The sequence below is a fragment of the Galeopterus variegatus genome, unplaced genomic scaffold, assembly GCF_000696425.1.
Source record: "Galeopterus variegatus unplaced genomic scaffold, G_variegatus-3.0.2 Scaffold1928, whole genome shotgun sequence".
NCBI classification, from domain to species: Eukaryota; Metazoa; Chordata; class Mammalia; order Dermoptera; family Cynocephalidae; genus Galeopterus; species Galeopterus variegatus.
The window spans coordinates 90913-102276 of record NW_007728039.1 but is presented as its reverse complement, the minus strand read 5'-3'; positions in this window follow the sequence as shown (position 1 = coordinate 102276).

Sequence of the window (11364 nt, the reverse complement as noted above, 5' to 3'; positions counted from 1 at the left end):
CAACAATCTCATTCATTAGGGCTCTGGCCCTTTGACCTAATCACCTCCCAAAGGCCCCACCCCAATACCATTACCTTGGGGGTGAGGATTTCAACGTATGAATTTCGAAGGAACATAAACATTCAGACCTTAGCAGTATACATACAGTGAGTGGTACCATAAAGGAATGCCAAAGTTAGGTTTAACTTGCTAGAAGGTAAAAAAAAGGAGATCTAGAAGGAAGTTAAGAAGAAAAGAGACCAGAGTTGAGTAGTATTTCAAATTAATGTGATCTCTTTTCTTGTTTATTATTTTTAATATGCAATTGCTAAGGCATATTTTTAATATGCATTACTAAGGTAATGAGCAATTGCTAACATGTACTGAGAGTTTTCAAGTGCTACCTGCTTTATATTTTACATAGCAATTTCCATTTTTTAAAATAGAAACTGGAGCTTCTTCCTACTAAGTAGTAAGAGGCTGATGACTTTTAAAATAATGGTTCTATTAAATATTTTCATTGGAGAGAATAACAAAGCCTTGATTTAAGAAAAGAAAAACATATACTCGTATGTGTGCATGCATGTGTATATATGTGTCTGTGCTTGTGTGTATGCAACAACAAAACAGGTTTGCATTCAGTCACTGTCTATTGTGAAATTAAAGATTTTATCATCTTGAAGTGATAGTTCACAATGTTTAGCCTGTTTGTAAAGCTTAACAAAGAAATGCTTTTTTGTGTGTATTACCTATTGTCTAGTCAGAATGAGGAATGTAATTATATATTAATTATATCACTGAAAGATATGCTAGTTAGAGTACAGTTTCCTAGGTTACTGGGCCATTATACATTCCTAAGACTTCCATATTTCTGGGTGCTTCTTCAGAGCTACTGAATGAAAATCTTCCAAGAAGGAACTATGAATCTGTATTTGCAGTAATTTCCACATGCAAATGTTAGGCTCTGATAAATCCGGGAAGCATTTTTCTAAGGCTTAGAAACATGTAGTGATTACTTTTATTGTTTCTTCTTTGGTCACCAACAATAAGAAAGTATTGGGTGGAAAGAGGATGTGCATTAAGGCATTCCTTCTCATTTCTGACTGCTTACAAAGAATCACTTTGGAAACTTTTTTAAAACACAGATTTTGGGTCTTTGTTGTAGAATTACCTGGTTAAGAACCTCTAGAAATCTTCATTTTTTGAAAGTTTCCCAAATCAAATTTTTATAAGATTTGTGTAAGAATTTTCACTCAATTTCTTTTGGACACATGAGGTGGGGGCGGGGGGGGGGATGTTCTGATGAACAAATAACTAAATTTGCATTACCTAGGCTCCTAACAGTTTAAATTAATTAATTTAATTTTTACTGCCATACTTGTGCACCGTCATTGTGCTTGTAATGTTTTCTACTCTGCTCTGCTGTCAAAGTTGTCTTTGTAAAATACTAAGCAGTTATGCTCATTCGCTTGCTAATACATTTTTAAGGTTCCTCAAATAGTACACAAAGAAATCCAAAACACTTCAGTATTTGCTAATTAATCTACTCATCCATTCATTCTTTCACCAAAAACTCTGTAAGTATCTACTACGTGCCAGGCAGTGTTCTGGGTGCCACCTATTAATTGGTAAACAAAAAAACCAAGCTCATGTTCTCATGGTGTTTTCTATCTAGGGGCAGGAAACAGAAAATCAGATAAACACCACTAATATACACTGATAGAGGAATAAAGCACTATTCAACATCATTGACTTCATAACAGTAATAACCAACCCAATTATAGGCATATGTAATTACATATATAAACAGTCTGAAGTCCATTGAACTCTAGGAAGTCCATAAGTGCATAAGATTGGGAGTATGTTAAACTCTGACTTTGAACACAAAAATTGGTGCATATATGCATGTTCAGAATTTTCTGTGGAGAATAAACATTGCTATTGTCAAATTGTTTAGAAGTTGTCACTACTACCCAAAAGTTTAAGAGTTGTCCTACAAAAGATGTTTCTTACAAATTCAAAACATTTCAGGCCTCATTCAGAGAGTTTATTAGATTCCTATTGCTGCTATAACAAATTGCCATAAATTTAGTGGCTTAAAACCAGACAAATTAGTTCTCTTACAGTTCTGGAAGCCAGAAGTCTGAAATCAATTTCACTGGACTAAAAACAAGGTGTCAGCAGGCTAATTCCTTCTTGAGGCTCCAGAGGGATTCCATTTCCTTGGTTTTTCCAGCTTCTAGAAGCCCCCTGTATTCTTTGGCTTGTGACCCTGTCCTCCATCTTCAAAGCGTATAACTTAAACCATTTGCTTCTGTCGTCATGTCTCCTATGCTCCACTCTGCTTTTCTCTCATAAGGACCCTTGTGATTACATTTAGGACCCACTTTGATAATCCACGATAATCTCTTTCATCTCAAGATCCTTAATTTAATCACATCTGCAAGGACTTTTTTGCCATATAAGGTAATATTAACAGATTCTGGGGAGTAGGATGTGGACTTTTTTGGAGGGGACTGGCATTATTTAGCTTACCACAATTTAGGAAGGGCAATTACATAATTTGTAATCACTGAATCATACAATCTAGGTGGTCATCTCCTTCGTGTAGAAATAAAGTCACCTGGTTCTTTTTTACACAGAATCTTATAGCTCAGTATAGTTGATATCAGGGGTGGCAAATGTTTTCTGCAAAGTAACTGTTTTAGGTTTTATGGGCAATATTATATTTGTTGTAACTACTCAACTCTATCAGTGTACCAACTGAGAAAGCAGCCATAGACAATATGTAAATAAGTGAGCAGGGATATGTTTGAATAAAACTTTATTTACAAAAACAGGCAGTGCACAGGATTTGGCTCATGGTCCAGAATTGGCTGATACCTGGTTTAGATAAGTACAAGCATATTAAGCATTTATTAAGCACCTATTTTATGTGAGGTTGTTTGGTAATAAGGTTATAGAATGTTTAATATTCTGGCCTTTGAATGTAAACACATTTGGGTTCAAATCTCATTTCTGTAACAAGCACTACAAACTTAGAGAAATTAATTAATGTATTTAAACATAACCACATCTTTACAATAGTAACATTCACTTAATTGGGTTCTGTTTTCAAGATGTGATATTATATGTGGAGCACACATCCCTGAGCTCAACGCATATTAACCACTCAGTAAATATTGTTTTATAATGCACTCACACATAGATGCTAATATTATTTCACTTGACTATACAGGCATACGTACCTATCAATAAAAGGTAAATATAATTATATTAAACATGGGGTAGATATTAGTATTGAAAGAAGTCACAGTTAATATTTAGCTGTATGTTTTAGTCCTTAAATGAGTCTAAAATATCGCTTAGTAATTACTAGAAATAACATTAAAAATGGACTTTAAAACACTTATTTCAATATAATAGTAAAAATAATTTATATAATTCTTATTTAAAAATAATTCCAGTTTAAAGTGTACATAGACTGATTTAATTAAAGACCTAAAATTTAAAGTTGTATATGTTTTCATTGCTCAGGAAGTACAATGACATTATGAGTGATGGACTTGGCAATGAATTAAAAGTCAAATCATCTTTCCTCTTATGTTTATGAAAACTTTTATACACTTTTTAAGGTCGAGTTTATCTGAACTAGACAATCCTTACTGGTGATTTGGTGTTTCAATATGTGCTCTTCTCCAATTCAAATGTCACTTATTTAAATTTTGGTATTATTCATGTCAAAGTCCATTTCATGCATTGCCAAATGAAGTGAAACATCTACAATCACCAATAATTTTTCCAAGTTTATAACATGTTTAGACCTTCAAAGAAAGTACTTTTATAATGATAATATATAAAGTTATTTTGACCAAACTGTCTAAAATATCAAGACTTAAGGGAAAACAAAATGAACAATTCCATTTTTTATGCAATAAAAAGCTATTAACAAATTTTATCATCATTATTATACATATTCAATAATTTTAAAGGCAAATCAGAATATTTCAAATTTATTTATATCAAGCATTCTTTTTAATAGAAACCTCATTATCACATAAACTCTGGTTTGGAATATAAATGATTTGGTTTTTTTGTTGTTTTTTCAAATGCCAGATTAGAAAGCTACATATCCTCTTTTTCTCTCCACTGTTTTATATCATATTGATAAAGAATTTTTCATTTTAAAACATTATAAAAATATTTGTTATATTTAAATCCAGTTCAGAAAAAATAAATACGTTAAAACATATTACAAGAGAGAAAACATTTGATTTAGATGTTAATTCTGAAAAAGTCCTCTGATATTAATATTCTAATAATAAAAATATGATATTTTTACCTAAAAGAAGTTTTATTTAATTTTTGTATGACTATTAATATTTTAATTTTATTAAATGTTATTCTAAGCTTGTAAAAATTAGCAAATTACAAATTATTCTATTGATATTTTATTTTATGTTGTGGATACCAAAGAGTCAAGTAAGCCATAATCTTTTCCCTCAAGGCAAAATAGATTATAGTTGAGAGTTGAAATACGAAAGATATATAATGTAGAATAATATGCATACACATATATATGAATAGCATATATAAACATAGAAGATATATGCCTCTTGGAGATTTTTGGCATGTTTCATGATGAGGTCACATTTGAATTGGTGCTTAGAGAGAGCATTCTTATAAACCAAAGTGAGAGGGAGAGATTTAAAAAAAAAAAATCACATAGAGTAATCAAAGCAGTAAAAGTGAGGGGGAAAAAAGGTCAAGTTTGGAGAAAGTGAGTGGTTTAGCTTTGAGTACAGCATCAGGGTTTATGACGTGGAGTCAGAATGGAACTGATTAAAGCTGGCTCCTGAAACAAATTTGCACATGAAAGGTCAATTTTTAAAGAATTTTGAGCAGAGATATGATATAGAAAGATTATTCTGACAATATTTAGTATGATGGGTTACAGGCTAAGTGAAATCCGAGATAGAGAAACAATTTGAAAACAAGGTACACAATGGACTAAGTTAGTGGAGGAAAAAATAATGGAGAAACACTGGTGGATGGAAGAGAAAAGTGGACATAGACTCTTTGGGGTACGGTATTTCATAATGATTAAAACCTTATCTCAGAGGCAGATCTGCATTCAGTGCCTTGTTCTTTATTTACTCAGCATGTAAAACTTTAAATTTCATTTTTCTCATCTGAGACCAAGAACAATGAATAGAATTTACTTCATAAACATGGCAGAATGAAATAAGATGCTGTGTAGAAAGTGTCTTTTCACACGATGCCTTTTAGTACAATATCTTTTAGGAGAGATGGTGCAGATAGTAGTAGGATTTCTGATGATGAATTAATTGAATGGGAGAGGCAAAAGAAAAAATAAAATGAATGCGATTGAAGTTGCAATTCTGCGATCAAGCTATTAACAGAAATAGAAAAATCTGGAGGAGAAGGGATACAAAAGCAAACAGCTAAACATAGGGCTAAAAATCTACACCTATTCTTCTAACATCTTGCATTACTAGTTCTTACCAAATGTTGACTATCTTTATGTGGACTTTGGTAATTTATCCTAATTAACTAATAAGCTACTTTATTCTAAGACAAACTTGTTTTCATTTAAAACTTCCAATGTTTTGTCCCCCTTTTACCACCATAAAGAGCAGCTGGCTGGCTTCTGTCCACACAGATTTACTCGTTATTCTCTGCCTTCTGCTTTATTGATTAAATGACTTATTGTACATTTGTATTCAGTCCAACACCTCCCTTTCTAAAAAGGCAAGACTGAGAAAAAAGATGCAGTTTCTGGGGCGAAATAGATTGTGGCACAGCTGATGCTTTGTTCAAAATCTATACTGATTGCAATAACTGGATCAATCATGTAGCCATCTGTATTGATTGCTAAGAATGCTGACAATTTGATTCGACTGTTATTTTGTATGGAAAATTCCTGCCAAAGCCTATGTAATTAAAATTAATTTTCTTTTAAACAGAGGGCAAAAAGAAAACAAAAAACAAATCAGGGAAGAAAAAGGATAATACCGATGAACTAGAAAAATAATACCATTAATTTATCAACATTACTACTATTACCAAACACACTTTTATTGCTAAGCCTATGGCACTGTTCAGAAAATTTGAATATAATACATTTAAAATGATAATTGTAAAAATGTGGAGATATATAATAATTAGCCATAATGAAAGGTACTTAGAAACATAGAGCTTGACAGAAAAATATGCAGTGAAATATATACAGATAAAACTTGTCAATTATAAAATCTAAAATGTTTAAAATTGTTGAAGAGAATATACCAGTCGTGCTTGTCTCTTCTTTGCTTAAAAATAAATACATGGTCTACCTAAAAACATCTGTAAATTTATTTCTCAATTATAGTGTCCAGAAAATAACTTTTCTATATAAGATTGTAAAGTCAAAAATTAAATTTTCAAAAAACTTGGGTTCATATCTTCTTTCCTACAATTATTTGTTTACTTATGAGAAATAATAACACATTTATCAAAGAATTTCAAAAAGAGTTTAGTAATCTCTTTTTAAAAGACATAAGTTTAGGTATGTCAAAAGTGTTTTGTGAGCTGCAGGACTAGTGTCCCAGTGCTCATTTTTATTCCAGATTTATTAATATTTTGTTCATCATTCTGAAACAATATCTACCTCTAAGAGTAGCAACTTGAGCTCAAAATATCTATGCTATTACCAACATCTTTAAAATAACAAGTTTTTCTATCTACAATACAAATTATTTGATTTGATTTGATTAACTCATCTCTATTTATGAAAATAACTAATTAAAACACTAAATCCTATACTTATTTACTTATTAAAAATGTTTCCACAGTGGCTGGCTGATTACCTCAGTGGGTTAAAGTGTGGTGCTGATAACATCAAGGTCCAGGGTTTCATCCCTGCACCACCCAGCTGCCAAAAAAATAAAAAAAGGTTTCAAGTGTTTTGATTGTCTCGTCAGCAAATTGTCTTTAGCATATAGATATTATAAATTAACTATGTAATTAAAACTCTAAATGTTTCAAACGTTTGTATCAAAAATTCTATTTTGAAAATTGTCCAAAGTCATTTAACCATCAATATTTAATTATAAGTAAAGGAAAACCATAACTGCTATTACTATAAGCATAGTTGAAAAATATAAGGTACATATCATTCATAGCTTACAGATTTCATTAAATACTAATTTAAATAACTGAAATATTTAATGTACCAAAAATTGGTGTAAATGAGTAAAAAAAATTTGGTATGCAATTTTAAATATTTAACTACCTTTATCAATTTCTATTTAAATTTATATATATTTTGCTTCTCTGTTTTTCTCGGGGAACTGAATCCCATGAATAATTTAAAAATTTTAAAATATATCTTCATGGAATTTTAAATTAAAATCAATCGTAGGTGTTCTTTAGACATCATTGTGTTAATTTAATTCTTTAAAAAAATCAAAATATTCTAGATTATTTATATTACTTATGACATTCACTTTTAAATAATTTGCTTTTAAATTTAAAAATTTTAAACTTTAAGGAAAAACACTCTCAAACATTTACATTTCAGATTATTACAATTACAGATTATGTATGACTATCACTAAAGGTGAATTTTATTTGTTTAGCTAAAAATAATTCAACATGAAACATAGAAGACAGGATCAAAGGGGCTACATCCTCACTGTTGCTAAAACCGACAAAGTGTGAAGGTCACAACTTATTTATTTATATATTCTATCATGTGATCTTGTAAATAAAGAATATTAAATACTCTTATTCTAATGAACATATATTACCCTGGCATCTATTGAATAGATAAAGCATCTTTTTTCAACAAATATTTATTAAAATAATATTCTCTACACTCACCCAACTAAGGGACAATTTTATCACAAAAAGATAGCAGGGCAAATTCCAAAACCCTATGAAACTGAGTTGATTCACAAGTTATAACCCTTTGGTTGTCAGATCAGTAATATTTACTCCTGTTCTTTATTAGGCAATTAAAAATAAAATAAGGGCCGGCCCGGTGGCGCACTGGATAGTGCGCCGCTTGGGAAGCACGGCGGCGCTCCCGCCCGAGGGTTCGGATCCCACATACAGACCGGTTCCCGCTCACTGGCTGAGCGAGGCGCGGGGGCAACACCGAGGGTTGCGATCCCGTTGCCGGTCCCGGTCCGGTACGGGGGCAACACTGAGGGTTGCGATCTGTTGCCGGACACAGAAAAAAGACAAAAAAAAATAAAATAAAATTAAATAAATAAATAAATAAATAAATAAATAAAATAAAATAAAATATAATGTAAATGAAAGGAAGTTATTTAAAACTGAAATGAATGTACAAATTCTTATTGAATTTCATATTAATTTCAAAGTCTTGAATTTATTGATTTCCTGAAAAGCCACTAAAGGCTCTATACCTTTTTTCTGCACTAAAGGCTCTATACCATTCTTTTAAATATGTTTTAAGAAAAATCTGATAATATCGTTTACATCAAAAGTGCTTTACAACTCCAAAATAATTCTCTCTCTCTCACAAACACACACTTACACGTTTACATACAGCTTTAGCTGTATACAATAGATAAGTGTAATCATTAAAATAAAAGCAGGGTTTTTTTGTTCAGTTGCACTAGAAAATTACAGATTTTTATCAATAATAATACACAGGAGATAAATATTTACTATAATAAGTTGAGGTAACTAGTTACAGATACACAGATATGAATATAGATAAAAATGATTGTTAGATGCTATAAGTAATGATGAAGAGATAGATAGATAAATAGATAATAGGTAGACAGATTTTTTATGTGTATTTTCTTTAAAAACTATTCAAATTGTTAATTTCTAAAGTTTAAATTTTTTTATAATTGGCTCTACCACAAATATTACTCAGTTCAGTTTCCCTTCATTAATACTCCTTTGGGGGGAAAGCACATTTTATTTCTTTTTTCTTTTCTAAATAAATTGGTAGAGTAATACATGTTAACAGAAAAATGCACGTAGAAAACTAGTTCAGTTTTCCTTCATAGTAGGAAATGGGTGCCCTCTGCTGTCGATTTGTAGGTTAGTTTAAGCCAGTGTGTTCCTGCTATCTGAAAATGCTCAATACATGAAAATTCCATTTTATATTATTTAAGATATATTTATATATAATATATTGCATTACACATAAACAGTATATATATTTCAATTGCGGGATTGATACATTTTCCAATATTAAGATTCGGTACTGATACATGTAAGAGGGATGAACTGAAAAGGTGGATGGGGAGACTGCTAATTGTTTGTACATATTTACACAATAGTAAGCAAAGAAGACACAGCAGAGAACTTTTAAATGAACAAAAAAAGCAAAGAATTTTCAAATGAGTACTGAATTAATTTTTAAAAGAATCATTTTTAAAAAATTTTCATTATAATCATCACCTTAAATATTACAGTGCATATAGGGTATTTTTTTCCTGAATAGCTTATCTAAATAATACAAAAGAATATAATGAGTTAATAGATATTTATCTTTTCTACTTTTTCCTCCTTCTCTCTTCTATTGCACAGAAGTGCAGTAAGAAAAACAATACGAATGTTATACAATAGGATATAAACATAATGAAAACATTGTCTCATATTTAATTTTCAAATTTCATAATTTACTCTCAGGTCTGCTATTTGCTTCAAATAATATTATAAATTAGGAAAAGTAAAGTAAATCAAAAAGAATGATCATAAAAATATTATTTATATGCATTTAATACAATCCTCTCTTTATAAGTATGCACATTTTTTAAACATTTGTGTATTTATTCAATAACTATTTATTATCTATCAATATGTCAATTAGTCTGAGAAACCTAAGCATAAAACTATGAGTTAGGAAAATATCCTGGTTTCAAAGAGCAGATTTTCTATAGTATATAGTTTATTTATGCTACTTAAAAATGACCAGCCGTTATATGTAAAAGATTAGATTAACTTTTTAAGATAGGTAAATCCCAAAGTTTTTATTTTTTACTCCCAAATTACCTCCACTCCATGTTGAAACTTACTAATGATATAGATAGATGTAGACATATATCCATATCATACATATTGTATACATAAAGACAGATGAACAGAAACACAGACACAGAGACATAGAGATTGAGTAATTATTTTATAATATAACTTTTAACCAAGAATCCAGTGAATCAAAACAACAAAAGACAGTATATTTATTGTCATAGTATTTATCCACAAGATTAAATAGGAATTTTCAACTGTTTATGTACAAGTTAGGAATAAATATTCTCCATTTCCTGATATAAAATAATGTGCCATGCTTTCTAATAATTAAACATAACATACTTATGTATAATAATTTATTTCTTTTTGGAGACATTATATTTTTGGAGTCTTATTTTCTAAAACCAGAAGAAACTATGTTTCAAAAGTGAGTTTATTCAACTCTCTTCTTTTTTGTACATCCTGAGAAAAATTATCCTCAAAATTCACTGCCCATTTACTTTAATGTACTTTTGCTTTGAGGTACATCAAACCCAATATACCTTGATTTCATGCCAGGAACAATTCATTTAAGAATTTTGAGCTCTGAATGAAAATATTTCATATAAGAGACATTTAAAATAAATCTTTGGATAGCAATGGAGTGAATTTAATTTTTCTAATAAGATGCTAGTGAGTGATCCACCAGCAGAAAGAATGGTAGACCACTGGCAAAGAAATGCATGCCGTGGAAGTGCCAGTTAGTGACAATCCAACGATGACCTCATCATGTTTAAAATAAAAATAATTTTAAAAATACACATTCAGATGATGCCCCATTATGGCTGTGGACCTAAAATTTTGTTTTGGTGTAGACTTTATAATTCTTTAATGGGTTCTCTGAGAAAAGATATTTTGTTTCAATATATTTGTGGGTTTTTTGGGGGAGGAGGAGGGACATATTCTCTATTTAACTTCTTAATATTGTTTGATGCAGTCACACATATAGTTTATGGTATATAATAATAAATTCATGTTTTCCCTTTCCAGTTTAAGTTGCATTTTAAAATTGCCATCCAACTTCTTCCAGGTGTTTATATATATTTTGTTTCTTGAACATTAATCTTAAAGTCCAGGTAAAAAAAGAGAGAATTATTTTTTATTTGTAATAAATTACTTTATTATTGCAAAATAAGGATGCTTTAAGGAAATATTATCTTAATTTAATAGCTTATGCTTATAGTCATTGCTTTCTATGGCAGTAGGAACTAAAAGTAGAATACAATTTGAATTTTCATAATTTTACATATTTCATTCAAAAAGTAGATATATAATGGCTTGAAAAGCATATAAAAAAGGGATAATAAATGCTTAATGTGTCTATTT